Source organism: Protopterus annectens, chromosome 2.part0 (genome assembly GCF_019279795.1).
Source record: "Protopterus annectens isolate FY-2018-M chromosome 2.part0, PAN1.0, whole genome shotgun sequence".
Lineage (NCBI taxonomy): Eukaryota > Metazoa > Chordata > Ceratodontiformes > Protopteridae > Protopterus > Protopterus annectens.
In genome coordinates, this window is record NC_056728.1 from 1,221,640,167 (window position 1) to 1,221,665,241 (window position 25,075).

The window sequence follows — 25,075 nt, forward strand, 5'->3', positions numbered from 1 at the left end:
ATGCAAGGGAATAGAGTGGGCTACTGGGCTACCTGCAGACAACTAACAGCTATGTGGGACAACAGGTACTCTATCCAATACTGACTGCCCCATAATATGCATTAGACCACAAGGCAGCAAAACCCACTGCAGTATGCAAGGGAAATGCCAAACAGTGGGGTCATAGGACAGACCCATGACTGTCAATGCTAGAGTCCCCTACCCCCAACACATTAGTGTTCCCATACACCTGCAGTAACAGTATGTTTGCATGGATATACTTGCAGACCACATAATCCCAGGGCTACCCCAAACAACCTGGCTATATGTAGTATTTTCCACAATATTCAGGGGTCAAAGTGTATGTCTGTCTGGTGTTGATAGTGTGAGGAATTAAACCTCACTTTCTGGTGGCTGGTGTGGCTCAGTGGGCTAAGTACATTAGCATGGTTGATGGTGTTCATGGTTTGAAGCTGACTGCACCTACAACTTTTGCATGTGAGGAATTTCTATGGCAGGAGTCCCACAGACTGTCAATATGCCCCAATCTGTGACTGTAGGAAAGCTGGATAAAGCCAGAGACAATGAAAGGATAGAAGTCCAAACCTACAGACATTATACATGCTCTGAGTAATCTAGAAGGTGGCTAGTATAACAGCAGGTTGCAACAGGTCAGAGTAGCAGCAGGATATAAAGGCCATCACTTAACTGTGTCAGTACTTACAAGAATTCAGTGGGCTCCATTTAGAAGTATGTTAACGTATTACTAGAAAACACAACTGTATGAGGAACAGAGCAGACCTATGGTGTGGAATGCTGGACATCCTGCTAAAACATGTACAGTGAGAGGTGTGAAGACTGTCACCTGGTGTGTGGTGTTACATCATGTACCCCAGTTACATCATACCTACAACCACTTACAGTAGGAAATCTGGACAAAGCCATGCACAGTAGTGGGACAAAGGCCAAAATATAAGGAGAAGGATTAACTATTAGCCAGACAAATGTAGAAAGTTCAGAGAATAACAGGTCATGCAGTATCATGGGTTTCCTGGTGTGTATGGAGTCAGTAACTCAAATATCTGTCATAATTTCCTAATGTCAGTCTATAATGATTTGCCACTGATGTAAAAATATCAGAATGTCATGTAAAACGTATCATACATATGATGCAAAACTCTGTACAGTCTATTACAATCTGTGCAGTCAATAGGTATGAGTCATATATTACTTTCAGCACACAGCTGGGGAAATCCCTTGGACAAAATATCAGGAAGGTGCTGGACTGCTGAATCAGGTGCAGCAGCCAATTGGCTGCAGCACACAAAATCCTGGACTGGAGTACAGGTAGGTCTGGCCTGGAGTCACCTGGTAAGTACTGACAGTCACATTGGGCATGCTCCTACACTTAGCTAACCTGATCCCATTTCTGATGCCTCATCTGCCTATAGAACTGATATGTGAAAATATGTCTGTGCATACAGACAGTTATGTATATGTATCTGTCTCTCCCTATCCCCCTCACACATGATTACACTATCTATCAGTATGTGGCACACACACATCTAAATATATATATATATATATATATATATATATATATATATATATATATATATATACACACACATACACACATACACATAAATGTGTAGAGTGATGTACACCCTCCATACCTCCACATATATGTATTTAACACAGTTATATAATGCACACATGCAGCTACACCTAAGCTGACATCCTTGTTATGCATGTGTATATGTGTGTGGGGATGTACAAATGTGCACACCTACATGCAGTATACTGGGGTTATCTGCACCTACACACACAATAGTTGTCTGACGGTAACAGACCAAGGCCGCATAATAACACAATCCACCCAACCACATAACCCTGTGCCTGTGGAATGTCACGCTGTAGAGAGACAGTGGTGAGCAGGAGGTGTAATGTGCAATGGCTTCAATGCAGGACTTGGACAGGCCATATTGTCACTGACCAACTGACCACCTAGCAAACTGCAACCGGCCAGAAATGCAATACTGGTAACTGTACACACATAGCAGCGATATTATCAGGTACCTAACTGCTAGAAGAGTAGATACAATAACATCATAAAGCAGGATCCCTCTGCAGGCCACACATGCTGTGTAATACAAGGCCACTTTGCATAACCCAGAAGTACTGTGGCTGTATCCACATGTATACCAGATGTAACTGGTGGCACATGCAATAAGTACTGCAAGCTATAGTGTGCAATGGTTAGGTAGGGGTTCTAATCTCACATCAGCCACCATGTGTGTGTGTGTGTGTGTGTGTGTGTGTGTGTGTGTGTGTGTGTGTGTGTGTGTGTGTGTGTGTGTGTGTGTGTGTATAGATATTTCCCTTACAGCAGTACAGACATGCCCATCAGTCCTATGTCTGTGCAATGATTAATCATTTCATGGCCTTGTGACTAGCATCCTCTTCAGCATGGGCTTCCCTTTCAACACCTGCTGATGTCATCCACCTTAACAGCACTGGCTGACAATCTTAAAACAGATAATCTCTATGGCACATGCATTAAGTACTTAGTGCTATAGTGTATACTAATAGATAGGTAGGGGTTCTAATCTCAATAAAGGCAACACTGTGTGACTGTACAAATACATTCCCCTGCATTACACATATGGCCATATGGGTGTGCAATTGACATGCATTCTACTTCCCTGTCAGTAGCTGCAGGCCCTAAATAGCCCACATCTTCCTAGGCATAAATGCTATCAGCCATCACCTACATTTGTATGTATAGAACACTCAGGTGACACGAATCAAGGGTAGCAGGCCTTGTAACAGGGTATGGATGCATGATTATGCTGACTGCCCCCATTATCCCTGACACACTATTCTACAGATATGTACCTAGGTAACCACCCACTTATACAGCCATACCTTGCTGATGTCATATGTCTGCTGTGCTGCCATGCCATCCTGTGCCTCTGTATTACTGCCAAGTTCCATAGCTTAGCCACTCAAACCCCTGGAACAGAAACATACACAGTTCTGTGAGACACCTGTCATTCTGCAACACTGCCATCAATCTAACATCATGCAACAAAGGTACACAAAGTCTGATGTGTACCCATGACACATGCCAGCACCTGTCATGGCATAACACTACCGCACTACAAAACTACATGTAAGGTACTATAGTCACCCTGTGCATCAGCCACATATTTTCATGTCCCTGCATCGATGGTATGGATAGCAGTGATGTAGCACAGGTATCATCACATGCACAGGGTGTGGTGTGGGGATGCCAGAGGCCTAGGCTATGCCAAACAGTTGATAGCATGTGTGTGAGTCAGGAAGTGGTGCTGGCTAGCTGGGACATGGAAAGGTGCTGTGTGTGTCTGTTGGTGACCTACATGTGACAGTAATGTATGAGTTTGTGCATGTACACAGTCAAGCCCAGTGCTAGCCCTACATATGTATATGTTGGAAAGCTGTGGACTGTACATGGCAGAGTGGACAGTTCACCATCTCCGGCCATGAACATGGGAACTGGCTCTACCATGAGTGGCACTGGCACCACCATGCCCAAGGTCATATGCGGTGCTAGTAGCTGCTGGTGACTGGTGTCTGCTGGGCCCCTGTCCCCCACTGGACCACCCAGGACCACATGCCCATGGCCTTCCATGTCATGGTATAGACAGCACACTCCCTTCTGTAGTGCTGTAGGTACTGCCGCTATGGGAGTGTGAGTATGCATGGCCATGTAGACTCTCAGCAGATGGTGTTGCTGACCTATGTCCATGTGTCCAATGCCCAACTCCAACCAGAAGTTCCAGCACAGACAATGTGTAGTCATGGACTGACAATGATTCACCCACTGTCTGTCCACTACATCAGTGAAATAATCACCAATGTGGTGGAGGAAATTATGGATGTCAGACTGTGCTGCATCCATAATTCTGCACATCCATCTGGTGTTGCATTCGGAATGTGCCTACATGACAGACCAAAACATGTGTCAAGTGACAGGTGGTGGATGGACAGCAGTCCTCCTTCAAGCATCCCTGTCAATCTGTCTGTATGGGACCTCACCAGCTATCTGGCTATGGCCAGTGTCTACACTCAACGATGCCAAATTTGCCACACTCTCCTGCTTGATGTCGCCACACTCTGTCTGATATCTGTGGCCTCAGGGGACTGTGTGTGTGTGGGCATACTGACTGTGTGCAGGGACAATGGGGGAGGAAGTAGGATGCAAACCCATGGGACAGATTCAGCCCCAATAACCTCAGCTGTGCCTCAGTATGGCCACCATCATCAGAGTCCAATGAGACACTGACATCAGGTTGTGAGGAGGACACACTCCAACCCCCATGTTCACCTGCGAGGAGGAAGACAACATACATACATACATACATTATTACCTGCACTATTATGCATGGTAATCCACACACACACAGATACAGGTGAGGTGTCACAAGTGCATTACACATACCACATCTTATTTCTGATCCCATGCACAACACACAGACTACAACATACACAGACAAGACAGGCCCTTTATAACATGCATTGCAGTTACATCTTGTTAATGTTGCCAGTACTATACACTTGTGAGATAAGGAATATGTCAGTGTATCTGATAGACCTACACCTGAAACACAGTGCAGCCATCTTGAGCATACTATGCCAGTTATAATATCACAGCATCAAGTATGTACCATCTCCATATTGTGTGTGAACAGGCATCTGTGAGTGATTGTCTCCTGTATTGCAGACTGCAATGACCTTCTCAGCAATAAGTGCAAATGTGTTACTGCTCCTGCAAATATACAACTGTGATTACCCATTCAATGCACTTCAGTTAATCCCTCCGAAATGGAACATACAAGTATTGTACTCTGGCTAAGCATAACAGTTGTGCCTAGAGCAAAATGGCAGCCCTTAACATTATTAGGGTATATATGATCCATAAGACAACAGTATCATACTTACCAGGTACAGGACCTTGGACTCCAGCCACACCTGACATACCTATGGAAATGTGAGAGAGAGGTATTGTCAGCAATACCAAATATGGCATTCTTACAGGGTAATATGTGTGTCTATCATCATGTACAGTAGCTAATGTGATACTGCCTACATTGCTGACATTCTGAGTATGTGTGCACAACTGTGCATTAAAACCAAACCCGCCCAATGGGGATAGACCTGACACGCATGTACTGGTATGCAGAGACTGCCACAATGACTGATAAAGTATTACAGTGATGAACACAAGAAGCCTACCTGAACGCTCCTCTGATGTGGATACTATAGCACCCACCTCCATAATGTATGGTTGGGAGCCAGTGGTTGATCCCAGGTTTGCCAGGAATTCCTCTGTGGCTGAGCATGGTTGTTCTGCTGCAGGCCCTCCAAAGATGGCAGCATGTTCCCTGGCCACAGTGGCAGCCCTTTGCCATGCAGAATTGACCATATCTGTTGCCTGGTGTCAGACCTGCTCATAGGGTCTGTCCTGTAGCCCTGTTTGGTTGACTGTGGTGATGAGGTCAGCCCACAGTGCTGCACATTGCTCATGATGCTGGTGACTCCTGGACAGCAGAATGTTATGATGCGGTCTGAGGTCATCAAGCATAACATTGTTTTCAGCATCTCCTTCGATACATCCTTCCTGAAAGAGAACAAGAGGGGAACACATCACAGGACCAGATACATGGATATCCACTATGTACAGACCCTGCACAACCAAAATGGTCTTCACTATTCACTGCTACCTCCCACATCATACCCTGCAGTCTATCAACACACTATGTATGTGGCTATCATCAACATAGTAGCAATACTGGTTATGTCCCTATGTGCTGTGAAAAGAGTGTGCTGTATGCCTCCACACCCATCAATGCCATCTGCTGTGGTGTGTCCCCTATGGGCAAAGTCCCACTACTATGTCATACAACCACTGTCAGACAAATAAGTGTGTTTTATTACAAGTATATGGGGACAGTCCAGCAACACCAGTGTGCCACAATGATGGACAGCAATGCAAACCTGCTGTAGTACATCTTCCCTGTAGGCGTCATATCTATCCAGTACACAGATGTTTGAAGAATGTGTATGTGTGCCTGCTATATGTGGTCCTGTTTGCACAAACATGTAGATATCTGGCAAACAGTTGTCCAATAATTGATGGTTGTTGTCAGAATATAAAGAATCTGGCTGTCACACACCAGAACCCTCGGAAAATACTTATGCTGCAGTAATATCTGTTCCTCTATCCATACTTTTACTTTGTATGACCAATATGTACACTCTGTCACTGAGGCTGGGCCTGTATCCCCCCAATAATGGCTATGACTTGAATTCATGCTGTAGGGGGTTGCCAGGTATATTAGCCATAGCTCTCATGTGGTGAGGTATGAATGTCGACAAAACAGTGACCTAGCCAGAGTACATCAGGGACAGTCAAGGACACCTTTACAATGTCTGAACTATTCCTGTCTGACATTCACAGCCTGAGAGGAGCTGATTGACAGTAACATATGTGATATCACAGCTGTGTCCACCCTTACTTACTGACAATATGTCTAACTTACAATCTAGTAGCTTTCATACAGGAGCCGACCATTGTTGGAAGGAGTGAGAGGGCCAGAGCTGTGATTTCATTCACAGCAGGCACAGTCGAGAGGCATGTCTGTATCTGCTGGGCAGCAGAGTATCACCAACATGTCATTCCCAGAGATGTACTACAGGTCTACTGTTGTAATTTCTATTCCCCACAACTGCATTCTCCCATCTGCATTCATTATATGAAGACTTGTATGACATACCTGGCAGAGTGACATAATCCTCAAGGCAAAAGCTTGATAAATCTTACTCTGTCTTGGTATAGGCAGTTGCTTGACTTTTGTAGGTCATGCTCATTAACAGGTAATTGCCTGTGCACCAATCCATGACTCAGACTTGCTAATTGCATCCAACACAGCTGGGTTGCACTTTCAGGAGTATTTGCAAGATATATGCTAGCATACAGTCTGTGACACAGGATATGTATTAGCATGTGTTTTCTGAAAGTATGAAGTTTGACACTCAAATGTCTGTCATGATTTTCTAACCTCAGTCTTTAATAACTTGCCATTACTTTACCAGAAACATATGTTTTTATGAAAACCATGCCAAAACTAGGGGGCAAAACTGTGGACATTCTGCAACAGTCTGTAGATATACCTGCTATCCCAGGCCTCACATACATCCATTATTATTTATTTGTACTGGTGTAGTGTCTGCATCACAGTCAGAAGTATACTCCAATTTTTCCTAATATATGTACTTGCAGTGTGCCAGTGGCAATCAGTACATGTTGCTGGAAACACCTATCTTAATTTAGAGATGAGTGGCATAGTGGGCTAATGCACTGTGCTGTAGTTGACAGGGGTCTGAGTTTGAGATGTTGCAGGGAAGATTATTTTGCAGATGTGTCTAACACTCCAAGAAAAATATAAGATGATTAAGGCACTTTTAAGCAGTTTTAAGTGGGTTTGCACCACACAGATCTGTGCTAAAAATAAGAAAAGCAAAAGGGGGTGATAGGAAAGTGGTGAAATGGGGCAATAAGGGAGAAACACATAGTGATAGGCAGGTAGGGTCATGCAGGAATGGTGTAGGAAAGGACCATAGCTTTCCATTTATTGTACAGCAACAGCTGTGCAGGTTTTACAGAATTTGGAATATGAAGCCTAACAGCCCAGAGAGAGGGGTGAGGGCAACATAAATGTGTTCATTAATTAACGTAATAATTAGTTGATTCCAGTGGATACATGTAAAATGAAGAGCTATGAATGCGGCATTATTTTTTGTGGAACAGGTGCCCTTTTATTTTAAGGAGAGAGTGGAATGTTGGAAAAGGCATATAGGTACATGTGGGGAGGTAAGATGGGTAGGAGAGTGTGTGTTTGCAGACAGACAAGACAGCATACAGGGGCAGTGTGTGACACATGAGTGGGTAAACAACTTAGATGGGGAGGGTGTTGTGGAATCAGAGATGCATGTGCCTCCAGGCAGCAGCAGCATGACTGAGATTCCCCACCCACAGGTAGTCAACATTGCTCCTTCACTGCCCTGAAGGTGGTTATGCTGGATGCCGAGGCCCTCAGGCGCCACCAGGTTGTCCAGTCTGCCCTCAGTCCAGTACAGGTGTTGTTCATAACTTCTATGCACAATCCTGTGCACCATGGCCAGTAGTTAATCCTATGTGACAACCCCCTCCATCCCTTCTCCTAGGGAGGGGACAGGCTCTGTCTCCTGTGGCAGTTCCACCCAAAGGTGGTGTAAGGCCAGCGGAGGGGGCACCCACCGGCTTGGGTCCCAGATGAGTTGGTACACAGTGCCACTGCTGGTTGAGGTAGGGTAGGCAGATCACGAGCAACCAGCCTACCCAGACGTGCTGTGGGTATGGAGGTAGAGCAATAAACATATGTGAGTTATGAACAAAACCATTGCTAGTAATAACAGCATGCCAGAACATTGTACATAACCACATTACAGTTAAATGCATATTATGTGAAACACAACAACAAATGACAGAACAATCAGTATATTAGCAGCATGCTATTAACAGTTACAGCATAGGGCCAACAAAATAGGAAATTAAACAAGACATGTTAATATGCAACCATAGTAATACATAACATTAATAAAACACATGCCCAAAATACAGTTTTTTGAACAACATATGTTAATAGTAAACCATAACCAATATATAACAATAATAAATATGTAAAGATAAGGGGTGGGAAGAGAGAGAAATACAGTCCATTAATACCATCATGAGCTATATAGCTGACAACAATAATGCTAGCTACTCTACAGATCTGTCCTTCTTTATGTTTAAATATGCCCTAAAGCTACTGTAGCACATACATACCTCTCAAGCTATCTGCATGGGATACTATGGGCCAAGCAGTCACACCTACAGATGCAGAACTACAAAAGAACACTTGCACATCAAGTGGACCTATGTGACGCCCGTGCCCTGGCCCAGCAATCAAGGAGCCTCAATCCTCACCACTAACACCAGTGAGGGGCATCTCATATAGGAGAAAAGGATAACAAATACACACAGTAAAGTGCAATTTCCCTTAAGAGCACACAGAGATCACAGTTAGTCCGGGTCTGGTCACTCCCTTGCTCTCCAGGTCCCCAATAAGACTTCCCACTGGCACAGCTATAGGGTCCAGATCTCAGCCTAGTGGGCAAGCTAAAACCTCCAGCACCCTCTCTGTCCAACCAGTGCTTCGTGTCCCTGCCCAAGTAGCTGATATACACACACACACACACACACACTTTGAGAAACATTTATATAACTGCACAGACACTCCTGGGGAAGGCTGGCACAGGTTCTCCAGCTGTTCCTCCTTTTCCCAGACTATACGGTAGTATCAGCTGCCACCACCCACTAATATTTATCAGCTATTCAAACGCCCTTAAAAGGATGTCCAATTATTACTGTGCAATATTACTATCCAATTGGTAGTATAGCCTACAGCTAAAGCTATTGGAGTGGCTTTGTATAATTTTACCAAAGGCATGCAGGTACTCTAAAGGGCTTAACTTATCTCTACAAAAACAGCCACAGTTGAAAAGGTTTAAAAATATTTAGGTTCATAGGTAGGTACTAGGCTATCTACCTGAAGGCATTTATAAGCCTAGCCAGAATGTGTTGGCTTTCACCTCACCCTTAGATTACTTGCCTATGCCTCTGTCCAGCAAAACCACTGAAGTGATCCCTGGGGTAAACTTTCTGTTTCCCATCCACTCATCAAGGTTTCTCTTGAAGAGTGTTAGCGAGGAGCTCTGTCTAATGTAGATTGGAATCTTGTTCCAAAGCATGTGAAGTCTCTGGGTCAGGAATCTATCCCTCCAGCCTGTCCTATTTATTGTTCTGGTGAGGTTTAGATCCCTAGAGCATGTGGCTCAAGAGGATAAGGTTTTCTTTAGGTGGAGCATGTCCATCAATTCTGGGTTGGACATGGCCTTGTATGTCAGGCAGAGATCACCTCTGAGTAGGTTGTATGCAACCGAGTACAGCTGGAGTTTCTACAGTTGAGCTGCATAGGGCATCTGTTTGAGGCCAGTGATCCCCTTGGTTAGGTACTTCTGTGGTCTTTCCAGCTGTTGCAGGTGTCTTGTAAGGTACATCCCAAATGGGGCATTGTACTCCATGATGGGTCTGATGAGTGATGAGTAGAGGGGCACAATGAGCTCTTGATCTGGATGCAAACCCTTTTGTGATTAGGTGGGCCACATCAAAAGATTTTCTAACCACTTTGGCGATGTGATTATCAAAGGAGAGATTACTATCTACTTGGGTCCCCAGATCCCTTATGACATTTTCTGTATTTAGGGGACTATCATCTATGTGGTAGTTTGTGGGTACTTTGTTTTTTCCAAAGGGGATGACTATGCACTTTTTGGCATTTAGCTTGAAGCCATGATTTTGACACCAGGTATCCATCTCAGTGAGACCCTTTTGGAGGATGTCTGTGTCAGCCAGAGATTCAGTTATAGCCCCTAGTTTGCAATCGTCTGCGAACTTGGTCAGCCATAGTCCTCCTGTTCTTGCCTGCACCTCTGAGAAGTATATGCCAAACAGGGGGGTCCTAGGACTGAGCCCTGGGGAATGCCACTTGTAACCGGTTTGGAATCAGACCTAGCTCCCGCAACTCCCACCATGTAGGTTCTGTCCTTGAGCCAATTGACAACCCATGTTGTGACATAGGGGTTTATGTTCAGGCTGGTGAGCTTGTCTATAATATCAGAATGGGGAATTGTGTCGAAGGCCTTTGCTAGGTCTAGGTAGGCTGTGTGTACCATCTTTCCCTCGTCTATAGCCTTGGTAACTGTCTCAAAGAAGTCCACCAGGTTTAGGAGGCATGATCTGCCCTTAACAAAGCCGAACTAGGAAGGGTCCAGTGCTTGGAGGTTCCCAATGTCTCTGCTAATGAGTTCCATGATGATGTGCTCCATAGCCTTGCAGACCAAGCTAGTCAGGCTAGTAGGGTGATAGTTCCCAGGGTCAGTTGTGGCTCCACCTTTGTGGAGTGGAATAACCATTGCTGTGCACCACTCTATGGGTACATAGCCTGTGGAGAGGATGAGTTTGAACAGTGTGTTTAGGTGAGGGGTTAGTTCGTCTTTGAGCTTGTGTAGGATGCAGCCTGGGACACCGTCTGGTCTCACTGATGCTGCGTTTTTGGCTTTGGAGAGGGCTGTTTTAACCTGAGTGTCTGTGATTTCAGGGGCTCTACATTCTTTTGGTATGGTTATGGGCCCTTTTGGGGGTGAGGGGGGGTGAAGTTTGCACTGAACCTGTCTGCCAGGATGTTGGCAATATAGGTTGGTTCAGTGTATTTTGTGCCATTCTGCATTAACTCCAAGCAGATCTGAGCATTGCCACTTAGATTCTTGACATAGCTAAAGAATGCCTTGTGGTTATCTTTGGAGTCCTTGGCAATTTTTCTTTCGAAGCTCATCTTGGACGATTTTATGAGGGATCGTAAATAACAAATAGTCAAAACACAAGACAGTACTTTTTACCACACAGTGCTAGTTAAGAGTTCAGAGATCACAGAGAAATACTTAAAATAATTCAGTAGTACAATTCTGACATCACAGAAAAACACTTAGTCTAATCGTTCTAGTTTCTAGCTATTTCTAAGAGGAAACACAAGTCTAAGATAAACATACATATAGAACACAGGCAGAGTGCTGATGAGTTGGATGGTCAAGACCAAAATGCTTAATGCTCTCTGATTCTCTCTGTTTTTAAAATCACATCCCTGGTTCACATTATATCATTTTTCGCACTTCCCTGGGTTTCCCAGGCTAACAGGCTACATTCTTTAGTAAGCTCACACCAGGTAAGGAAGCAAAGCCATTAAGGACATTTATGCATGCAAATTCTGGCCATTACTCTGGCCTTAAAACAATAGCAAGAATTCCTTCATCTAGACAGGCTGGAGCCAACTTTAAAGATCCAAGACAGCCATAAAATGCTTGACTTAGCTTCCTTACAGCAGAGTGCACTGTTGTTACATTTTATTCCATTTCACATGTAACACTATTTTTTACCATTTAAGACAACAAGCCTGTGGTTTACATTAATATTGACAGAATTATATCCAAAATTCTATTTGGCGAGGCTGGCAGCCTTCATCTATCTTCACCCAATCTTCACATATTTCCCCTCTGGAGAACTCAAGCTAGTTTTTGAAGTGACCCTTAAGAAACGCTGCTTGAGAGGGTTAGGTCTATGTGAGTATACCTTATCCCATTCCCTGTCCTGAGAGCTCATTTGCATTGGCATTGCTAATCCCACTGTGGTGCTGCACTGACATGTCATATGCTTGCAACCCTAAGCTCCAACTTAGCATCTTTGCCTTTTGCTGGCTGGCTCTGTTTTTCCTTGTCAGGTCTGTGAGGTGAGCAGCTATGGTACTATAACTGGGGACAAACTTCATGTAGTACCCTGCTGTCCCTAAAAATGCCCTTACCTGCTTTTTAGTAACAGGTGCAGGCCATGCCTGAATGGCTTCCACTTTGGCAGGTTCTGGCCTTATCTTACCACTCCCCACTCTATGTCCTAGGTAGGAGACCTCTGTCATACCCGCCTGACAATTGCTCAGCTTAGTGGTCAACCCTCCCCTCTGTAGTCTGCCCAGCACCTCCCTGACATGCTGAAAGTGCTCTGGCCAGGAATGGCTGTAGATGGAAATATCATCTAGGTAAGCAAGGGCAAACACTCCTGATTCTGCTAGGATATGATCTATCAGCTTCTGGAAAGTCACTGGGGCATTCTTCATCCCAAAGGGCATCTTTGTGAATTCATACAAGCCAAAAGGAGTCACAAAGGCTGACTTCTCTCTAGCACTGGGAGTCAAGGGCACCTGCCAGTAACCCTTGGTAAGATCAATGGTTGTAAGATACTTAGCTCCACCCAGGTGCTATAGGGCCTCAACTGTCCTAGGCATGGGGTAAGCATCTGACTCGGTGTGACTAATTTCCTGTAGTCCACACAGAACCTGGTGCTGCCATCCTTCTTTGGCACCATCACCACTGGGGAGGCCCAGGGACTGTTGGACTCTTAAATCACCCCTAGTTCCAACATCTCCTGTACCTCCTCCCTCAGAGTCTGTATGACTCTTTCAGGCACTCTATAAGGGGCCTGCCTAATAGGCCTTTGGGGTCCTGTGTCTACCTGGTGCTGCCCCAGGTGGGTGCATCCTGGTTTCCCAGTGAACATGTCCCCAAATTCCTACAAAACTGCTCAGATTTATCAAACCTGGGTAGGGAGATAGCTGATGGGACATGGCTACCCCTTCCACTGAGTTGTCAGCCTGAGCCTCACTGAGGAGATCAGTCCCCAGTTCTCCCTCAGACTCCTCCTGCAGTCCACTGCAAATGCTCAGCACAAGGGCCTCTCTATCATGGTAAGGTTTCATCATGTTAACATGGTACAATCTGTGCCCCTGCCTTCTGCCTAGCAGTTCCACCATGTAATTAACATCACATCCCTTTCTTACCACCTTGTAGGGTCCCTCCCAAGCTGCTTGTAGCTTGTTGTGTCTGACAGGAATGAGAACCATTACCTGCTGCCCCACACCATACACTCTAGCTCGAGCATTCCTGTCATACCACACCTTTTTCTAGTGTTGGGCTTCTGCCAGATTCTCCTGGGCCAAGCCCATTAGTTCCCTGAGCCTTGTATGCCACAACAGACTCCTTGTGAGACTTGCACTCACTTTCCCACTCATCTTAAATTAAATCTAGAGGTTCCCCTCACCCTATACCCATACAGCAACTCAAAGGGTGAAAAACCTGTGGATTCCTGGGGAACCTCTCTGTAAGCAAACAACAGATGGGACAAATATTTGTCCCACTCCCTCTTAAACTGATTTGCAAATGCCTGTAGCATGGACTTGATTGTAGAGTTTAACCTCTCAACAAGACCATTAGTCTGGGGATGGTAGGGGGTGGTCTTCATCTGCTTCACCCCACAGGACTTCCACAGACAAACCAGTAGGTCTGACATGAAATTGGCACCTCTGTCAGTCAATATTTCTTTTGGGAAACCTACCCTGCTGAAAATCTCTAACAAAGCATTTGCCACCTTCTCTGCCTCAGTGGAGGACAAAGCCACTGCCTCAGGGTATCATGTAGCATAATCCACTACCACTAGGATATACTTTTTTCCCTGAGGAATGTGGGGTACTCAGAGGACCCACAATATCCATAGCTACCCTATGAAATGGCTTCTCAATCACAAGCAAAGGCATCAAAGGAGCTCTCACCTTGTCTCCTGCCTTGCCTACCTTTTGGCACTGCTCACAGGTCCTGCAATACCCTGTTACATCTCTGGAAATTCCAGGCCAATAGAAGTTCTGCATAATATGCCTCTTTGTACATTTTATGCCCATATGATCTGCAAAGGGAATATCATGGGCTATGGCTAGAAGCACCAGACGATAGGCTCTAGGCACTACCAGCTGCTGTACTCTATCACCTTCTAGCCCTCCCTCAGGGGTCCAATGTCTGTATAGTAACCCTTTGTCGCAGTATACAGATTCCCCCTTCCCTTGATAATCAAATGCCTCCCTAGCTACCTGCCTCAGGCCTTGCAGTGTAGGGTCTGACAGCTGAGCCGGTCTCAACTCTCTCCTTGTTACCCTTTCCAGTTCCCCTTCCACAGGAAGTCTGGCATCCTCTGACAGTGGTGCCTCACTGTCAGCCTGGGTACTACTACTCACCTCTACCTTTGCAGTCACTCTGTCAAAAGGACCATCAGTACCCCCCAAGCAGCTGTAGCTCACCTTCAGTCTCATTGCTACAGGTAGCTCCCTCCCTGAAGTAACCACCTCACCAGTCCTGGCTGCAAGTATGCAGTCTGTCTGGGTCTGCCCCAGGCTACCAGACCCACATGCTTGTCTCCTAGCCTTATGCATTTAACTGCATAAGCACATGGTACTGCTTCATCCAAATCCTTCCCTATAAGGGCATCTGCAAGTTGGTAGTTTGGTACCCCTGTTATCTCAAGACAACCTACTATTGACATTTTGTCTTTCCCACTTACTGGCTCCCTCACCTTTTGTTCCCCACCTTGCCTTCGTGGACACCTGTATGCCACATGACCCCACTGGTTGCATTCAAAACACCTAACCCTAGCTCCTGGACATGTACCTGGACTAGTGGCTTCACCTGCTACTGGAAGATTCTGTTGGGGTAGTCTGTGCTGCCCACCATGGGTTCCTTTATACCCATAAGCAGTACTGGGGTCCCTTTCCTGTGCAGGGCTGCCCTGCTTACCAGGTATAGGTCTCCCTTCTTCCCCAACTCATCTGAAGAAGCACATTGTCTATCAGCTAACCAGATCCTCATGTCCTCAGGCAAAGTGCTAAGGGCTTGTTCCCTCACCAAAAGGTCTGCCAGCCCTTCAAAAGTGGTGACCTAACATCCACTCACCCACCTATGGAAATAAGTGCTAAGTTCAGCTACATATTCACATACACACTTTCATCTGCCTTACATCTATGCTCACAAAACTTTTTCCTATACGTTTCAGGTGTTACAAGTAATTTTTAACAGCAGTATAATCAAAACATGCAACGTCAGACTTTTTTTTGACAAAACAGTTACAACTTTACCATGGAGTAAGGGGGTCAGTAACTGTACTCAGAGCCTTTGATCAACACTATGCTGTTTGCATACCCTCTCAAACATATGAATGAAACTATCAAAATTATCCCCGTCTTTAAACTGCGGAAGAAATTTACTGACCTATTGTGCTTCTGGGGTCCAGTTACTCCCTTCCCTATTACCTCTATGGCTCTGGTGAAGAGTCAGCATCTCCTTCTTATGCTGCCTCTGCCTCTCCTTTTCCTCAGCTTCCAGGCGTAGCAGTTTCTCATTCTCCTCAGCCTGTAAATGTTGCAGTCTCTCATTGTCCTCACTCTTTAGATGCCTCAGTCTGTCAGTTGCTTCTATTTCTACATGCCTGGCCTCCAACTCAAGTCTCTTTAGCTCCAGATGGATTTTTAAGTATTATATCTCCACTGCCAATCTGATTGTCCTCCAGGTTGCTGTTTTCTGATACAGCTATAACCAAGGTTGCAATCAGGTCTGCCTTAGTCAGGTTTCTATGCACCAGTCCCCTAGCCTGGCACATCTTTGTCAGCTGGCTCCTTGTCAGCTTTCCATACTCCTCTGCTGACATGCTGCCTGCTCACATTGACTAACTAAGCTGACAAAATAAATAAAACAATTGTGATTTGATCTCTTGAGTATTCACTGTGTGGCTGTTTTAGAGTACAAAACACCTTCAGAGCTCACTGTACACAAGGTACAGGAATTCACTCTACCCACACCACTACAAGCCAATTAGTATTTCCCAACCAATTAATATGTGGTGTGGATATCTCACCACTGCCAAACAATTAATATGTGATGTCCATGCCCTGGCCCAGCAATCAAGGAGCCTCAGTCCTCACCACTAACACCAGTGAGGGATATCTCATATAGGAGGAAAGGATAATAAATACACACAGTAAAGTGCAATTTCCCTTAAGAGCACACAGAGATCACAGTCAGTCCGGGTCTGGTTGCTCCCTTGCCCTCCAGGTCCCCAATAACACTCCTCACTGGCACAGCTATAGGGTCCAGATTTCAGCCTAGTGGACAAGCTAAAACCTCCAGCACATTCTCTGTCCAACCAGTGCTTTGTGTCCCTGCCCAAGTAGCTGACACACACACACACACACACACACACACACACACACACACACACACACACACACACACACACACACACACACGCACTTTCAGAAGAGTCTATATAACCACACAGACACTCCTGGGGAAGGCTGGCACAAGTTCTCCAGCTGTGCCCCTTTTCCCAGACTATACAGTAGTATCAGCTGCCACCACCCACTAATATTTATCAGCTACTCAAAGGCCCTTAAAAGGGTGTCCAATTATTACTGTGCAATATTATTATCCAATTGGTAGTATAGCCCATGGCTAAAGCTATTGGAGTGGCTTTGTACAATTTTACCAAAGGCATGCAGGTACTCAAAATAGCTTAACGTATCTCTATAAAAACAGCCACAGTTGAAATGTTTTAAAATATTTAATAACAAATAGTCAAAACACAAGACAATACTTTTTACTACACACTGCTAGTTAAGAGTTCAGAGATCACAGAGAAATACTTAAAATAATTCAGTAGTACAATTCTGACATCACAGAAAAACACGTAGTCTAATCTTTTTAGTTTCCAGATATTTCTAAGAGAAAACACAAGTCTAAGATAAACTTATATATAGAACACAGGCAGGGTGCTGATGAGTTGCATGGTCAAGACCAAAATGCTTAATGCTCTCTGATTCTCTCTGTTTTTAAAATCACATCCCTGGTTCACATTACATCATTCTTCACACTTCCCTGGGTTTTCCAGGCTGACAGGGTACATTCTTTAGTAAGCTCACACCAGGTCAGGAAGCAACGCCATTAAGGACATTTATGCATACAAATTCTGGCCATTACTCTGGCCTTAAAGCAATAGCAAGAATTCCTTCATCTAGACAGGCTGGAGCCAACTTTAAAGATCAAAGACTGTCATAAAATGCTTGACTTAGCTTCCTTACAACAGAGTGCACTGTTGTTAAATTTTTTTTCATTTCCACATGTAACACTATTTTTTACCATTTAAGACAACAAGCTTGTGGTTTGCATTAATATTTACAGATGACAGAATTATCTCCAAAATTCTATCTGGCTAGGCTGGCAGCCTTCATCTATCTTCACCCAATCTTCACAACCTATATAACTACCAAGGAGTACTGTGGGCTAATGTACTATTAATTTGATATTGACATATAATCATGTAGGTGATACATCTGTGACAGAGGAATTATGAACAGCAAATACATTCCGCAACTGCATGTCACTTGAGAGACATGCATGTTCACAGTACAGAGAGTACACAACTATTATGCCATGCTTGGCAGGCATGGGGATCATACCTAATAGCACTGACTGCAGGGGACATATGCATCACATGCAGTAATTGACTGCATTAGCCTTTACAAGACACTCCAGGAATACAGCCATACCTTGATTACACATCTTATTTCTTTTATCTTATTATAGTTTGTTATTATTGAACCTATTTCTTTTATTGTTTGGATAACTAGCACATTTGTGAGAATGATTTTAACATTGTGTAATACATGAACAAACAATTATTTACACATACTATGAGATAGCTCACCCTTTTACCTGTGTCCCTATGGAGAGAATGATATCTGTTATTACATATTTTATTTCTTTTATTTTATTATAGTTTGTTATTATTGAACCTGTTTTCTTTATTGTTTGGATAAAAAGCACATTCGTGAGAATGATATGAACAGTGTGTGATATCTGAACAAACAATTATTTACACATACTGTGGGTTACCTCACCCATTTACCAGTAGTCCCTGTGGAGAGAATATCTGTCATCATAACATATGTAATTCAGTACATGGAACTGGATTCGAACCCTGGTCTGTGTTTAACAAAATGTACTTTATACGCAGCATTCAACAAACTGAACTACTGCGTCACTGCTAATACCTGACTGACTGATTTTCAGCTAGAGATAACCTGGAAACAAAATATGACCTGAACTGATGCTACAGTGTTATAATACAGTGCAGTGACAGTTGGACACAGCTGCATGAAATGTAATCATGGCAGAGAGACTAGGCAGCCTATACATTGCTAAATAAACTGCAGGTGTACACAGTATATTGTTACCGGGTTGAAATATCAGCTGTCATTCCACAAATATTGCACAACAGTTCATTACAGATGCCTTCATGCATTTACTGGTATACCTCTGAGTTTTTATTGACCAACAGTTAATGTAATGCAGGTGCTGCAATACAGCTGTAATTTCACAGTTATTGTGATAGAAACATTAATTCATTTACTTAATCAATGTTAATGCTTTACTCTTTCCTGCTTATTGAAAATACTTGGCTGTAGTCACTTATTGCAGTCCAGGTCTATGACCACATTCATTACAATAAAATCAAAACTGTTTATATACCTAATGGCAGTTAATGCTTTACTCTTTCTTGATTATATGACTATAGATTGGAAGATACATCTGTACTCACCACACTCGCAGTGCAACCTGGCCAGGCACCCTTCATGTGCCTTGATGTTGCGACCTCTCACTTCTGCAGCTGTTGGGAGAAAAGTACATTATTATGCATACCAGTTTAGCAGACATTCAAGGTTAAATATTGGTGAAACACAGGTGAACATACTTACACACTTGTGGAACATTGCCTGCCCAGAATTCTTGGACCCAGGCATCCAATAGAGCCCCATTCCCTCTTTTCAGGTCATCTCAGTGGTGACAATACTGCTTACCTGTGCAGGGGATACCAGTTACACTGATCAGGTCCCTTGCCAGCCAGTTCCAGGCCTCCACTTTGTACTCAGAGCCCTGGTAATCACCCTGCATGACCCAGTCTTCATGGTTTTTGACTAGGAGTCTGACCATGACCCTGGACTCCTCAATGCCCCACTGCTGCATCCAAAAGCGCATACCCTCCCCAACACCTGCCACAGTATCCTCACAGGTGGAATGTCAATGGATTCTGCAGTATTCCTGCCTATTGTGCTTAATATACCCTGTTGTCCCACCATTTAAAGCCACTGGGCAATTTTTAAAAATGTGATGCATCACTTAACACCATGCAAACCAGCTAAGCTCAGCTCAGCAGTGCTTAAACTAGCAATGTTTACCAGTGCTTGGCACTGCTTAGCAGTGCAAAAAACAGCTAAGTGGAGCTGCAGAGTGCCAAGCAGTCATTTGTATTTGGAAAATAAATGGTTCATAACCCTTCTGTGTACTCATCTACTGCACTAACAGTGAGCAGGTGGTGTACTGTGCAATGGTTGCAATGCAGGACTTGGACAGGCCATATTGTCACCGGCCAGTTGTCCACTTATAAAACTGCAACCAGCCAGACATGGAGATACTGGTAACTGTACACATATAGCAGGGGTATTAACAGGTAGCTCACTCCTGGGACACTAGATTCAGTAACAGTATCAAGCAGGATCACTCTGCAGGCCACACATGCTGTCTAACACAATGCCACTTAGCATACTCCACAAATAATGTGCCTGCATCAACATATAGATCAGACATAACCTGAGGTGTGTGCGATAGGTACTGTGAGCTGTAATGTGTAAAGCTAGTTAGGTAAGAGTTCTGATCTCACATCCTCCAACTCTATGTGTGTGTGGGTATCAATATATTCCCTCACAGCACTATGGACATGCTCAGATGTGTTTCTGTCGGGCAATGGTATGCATTTTTGGTCCTGTGACTGGTTGTTGGCTTCTAAATTCCCTACTCTACAAAGCTTGCTGATGCCATCCACCTTAAAGCACTGGCTGACAATGTAACAGCAGATAAACAGTGTGGCACATATGGTAAGTACTGTGAGATGTAGTGTGTAATACTAGTTAGGTAGGGGTTATAATCTCACAGCATCCAACTCTGTGTGTGCAAATATATACTCTTGCAGCATTTTAAACAAGCTCCTATGGGCTATCTCTGTGCAATGGTTATGCATTTTATGTCCACTGACTAGCTGCTGGCCTCAAAAGTAGCATCCATTATAAGGCCTGCTGATGTCATCCACCTTAAGAGCACTGGCTGACAGTGTAGGAGATAAACAGCATGGCACATGCGATAAGTACTCCAAGCTATACTATATATTACTAGATATGTAGGGGTTCTATTCTCATTGCATCCAACTTGTATGTGTATGTAAATATGTCCCCTGACAGCACTACAGACATCCCCATGCAGCCTACCCCTATGCACTGGTTATGCATTTTATGGCCCTGTGACTAGATGCTGGCCCTAAATTGCCCCCTCTACATAAGTATAATTGATATCTGCCACCATCTACAGTTGTATGTGCAGACTATCCAGATGACATGTATCAAGGGTAGTAGAATGTGTCACAGGGTATGAAAGCACGTTGACACTGACTCTCCCCATTGTCACTGACACAATGTCCCACATATATGCACCTGGAGAGCCATGCACATATACTGGCATACCTTGTTGACATCATATCTCTGCTGTGCTGCCTTGCCATCCTGTGCCACTGTATTTCCACCATGTGTCCATAGTTACACCACTCAGACTCCTGGAACAAAAACATACACAGCTCCATGACACACCTGTCATTCTGTAACACTGCCACTAGTGTACCATCAGGCAACAAAGATACACAATGTGTGTTGTGTACTACTGACACATGCCAGCATACAGTACCTGTCATGGTCCACAGCAACTGGCATGGTATAACACTACTGCAATACACAAACACATGTAAATTGATATGGTCACCCTGTGCATCAGACACATATATGCAGGTCTCCACATTGCTGGCATGGATCGCAGGGATGTGGTACATGTATCAAAAAACTAAAATCACAGATAGACTGAAACGTTTATTGTAAAGCAAAACAAATAACGTAGTACACAAAAGATTCCAGTAAGCGCTTTAGTTTGGCTTCTGCCAAACTTTTTCCAACTGATAAAAGACATCACTTCCTGTGGATTAAATAGACGAACTAACGTAATTAATGAATTAAAAAATTAGTAAAATTCAAATGTTTAAAGAAACAGCACCAGATTGTCATGACAAAATACCCATTTGGCCCTAATTCACACGTAAAAAAGCAGGTATAAAATAAATGTAGAAAAATCAAATATCAAATATCAAAGAAAAACAAAAACAACATAAAATCTTGAAAGAATGGAGACTGTAAACTTGTGTAATATATAAGATGTTTCTACGAGCAATATTAATAATTATAAAATTAATCGAGCATATATAAGTAATAACAATAAGATGTTAACTTTTTTGACATTGTGTATGTTATCATATAACGATAAAATTCACATTATAAAAAGACGAACAATATATATGTATGTGGGAGAATGAATAAATGTAAATAAGTATGTTGAATAAGAAAATACCTGTAATCCTTGTCTATATATAGGTGAGCATGTAGTATAATTATAATAATAAATTATGTATATATAGAGAGAGAGAGGATCCCCGCAAGTATATAAGTAAACCAATTGCAAAATATATACATATATAAAACTGTAAAAATTACTATAAAACATATATATTAATATATAAATGTATAAATATATAAATATATGAATAAATATAAATAATGTATAAATATATGTAATGTGTGTATATAATGTAATATAATATGTAAATAAGTTAAATAAATATGTAATCCATCAAGGACAGTAAATAAAACATATTTTATATAAAAAAATAAATAAATAATTTAAATAAATAAATGTTGTAAAATGAGAATAAGAAATTAGAATGAAAACCAAAATGCAAATAAAGTGTTCCTAATCATCTCTCTAATGATTTTAATTTTAGAACACTTGTTATAGAGGTAGTGTTATTCATCCCTGGCCAATTGTTAGCATTAAGTCTCAGTTACCATTCTAATTCAAGTTTCTCCAAGAAAGGTTGCCATGCACCCCCCCAACATCCATTTTAAGAACATCCAAAACAACAAATTTAAAATAATGTGAAGGGAATGTATTAATATGTTTCGCCAAGGCATTCAATTCATTACCATCACGTATTGCTCTTATATGTTCACCATGTGACCTTAAGAGATAGTTCTGAAACTTTATGTATTTAAGTAGCATTCTGTGCCAGTTTCATTAGATCTAAAGAAGCACCTGGATAGGTATGAAAATGCTTAACTCTTTCCTGTTTGGTTTTTACATTTTTTATGCTGTTTTATTAAATTTTGGATCTGTGACTTTGTTGGATTCTGCAGTGTTGACTGGTTATTCTTTTACTTGGATGATGAAAAAGTATGATGAAAGGGACAATCTGATCCAGGGAATATCTAAGATTTTTCATCCTTCCTTGTCCAAATTGCCCAAGGGGGGGGGGGGGTTCTTTCTTATCCTCTAATTTTGGCAAAAAATCAGAATAAACAGTCTCAACATAATTCAGATAAACAGACATTTAAGAAGTGATGAGGAGGTTCCAAAAAGAAGTCTCAAACCTCCCAACATCAGGGACACTCCAACAAGTTTGAATGACTATTCTACAGACCTTGTGATCTCCTCTCATCCTGGACCCATTTCCCTTCCTGAAAGTCTGAATTCCTATTTTTCTCTTTGACAGACTATTTCACACAAATGGGTTCTGAAAATCATTCATCAGGTTTACAGATAGCAGTGGGAGGAAATTCCTCCTTTCCAGGGGGTCATTCCTCATCCTGCAGATCAGACTGTTTTGTTTCCACTTGCTCTTCATCACATGCTGTCCCAAGGATTGATATAAACAGTTCCTCCTTCCCAAGTGGGGAAGGGATTTTAATCAAGGATGTTCCTATTCCCAAAGAAAAAAAATTGTTTGGAGACCAGTTCTGGATCTTTCTTTCCTAATCCTGTTTGTGTTAGTGCCCAAATTCAAAATATCACTTCACAACCTGTTGCCTCTTTTTCCTCTTTCAAATTTCCTGGTAAGACTAGATTTAAAAGATGCTTATCATCACATTGCTATTCATTCAGACTTCAGGTGTTTGTTAAGGTTTTCTGTGTCTGAATCACATTATCAGTTCCCTGCCTTACCCTTTAGACTATCCACTGCACCAAGAGTTCACAAAGTGTCTAGCTCCAGTTATAGCTCATTGCAGTTACAGGGTATCCATATTTTGTCTGCATTTGGAAAACTTGCTTATCTTTGCAGAGTGCTTTTCAAAATGTCAGGAATCTTTCTCTTGGATAACAGAGCTCTTGTACAAGCTGAGGGAATGAGGGAGAAAGGATAGTCTGTATCTTGGATGTCCACAGACAACTGAGGTACTATCTTGCAGAACTAAATCTTTCAGATCATTAGATCAATTGTTAATTTCTTGTGAAGGTAAGAAGAAGGGAAAACTGTGTCAGAACATATTTCCAAATGGTTGTCTAAGGAGGTTATTACCATTCATTGTACTCACCAGGGTAGATCTATTCCAGGCATGGTCAAGGCCCGCTCTGCAAGGACCTTGGCTTCTTCTATGGCTTTTTGAAAAGGGTTGGATTCTAGAAGTATTCTAGAAGCTGCTATTTTGTCTTTTGTAAATATTTTTACAAAGCACTATAAACTAGATTCCTTCTCTAGGTCTATATCATACTTTGTTAGAACGATTCTCCAGGGTATCCTGGACCCTTCTCCTTTCAACTCCCAAATATAGTTAGCTATGGTAATCTACCCAGCTAGCTAAGGCTACTGAAGCAGTGATCAATATAAACATTAGTACAGTTGTGTGAGCTGAACTTCTCATAACATTAGATGATGAGAATGATCTCTCTACTACTGCTCCCTCCCTCCAACCCTTGTTTTTTTTATTTTGTGCCAGGGTGTGGGCATTTATTTTTTGTTATTCATAGCTTTGTCCTTTCAGGGTTCAGCCTCCTTTTCTGCTGTCAAGAAAGCTCTGAAGGGATTTGTGCCCAAACTCGTCTTTTAGTCAACTCAGCTCGAGCTGCTTGGCAGTTTGGGCAAGGGGAATGTGCCCTGAAGCTTTGAAAGCTGGCCAGCTGTTATATCCTTAGCAGGATGTAATCCATATAGCTAAGGCCACTGCAGCAGTGATCATTCAAACATCTACTTTTATGATACATTCAACTTACACAACTGTACATTAGCATACATAAGACCAGATGTATAATAACAATTAGAGAACAATTTGCACTTAAAAACAGATTTAACTCTGAAGATATCAAAAACACTCTTGCTAAACTAAACAAGGAACTCCAGACCCTGATCAAATCAGCCAAAGCCAGATATGAGGTATAAACAGTGACCCTGGTGAATGATAACCCCAAAGCCTTCTTTCACTACATTAGAGACCTCAGAAACAATGTCCATCACTGTGCAGAGCTCTTAGTATGTGATATCATGTACTTCAACCAAGAGGAAATTACC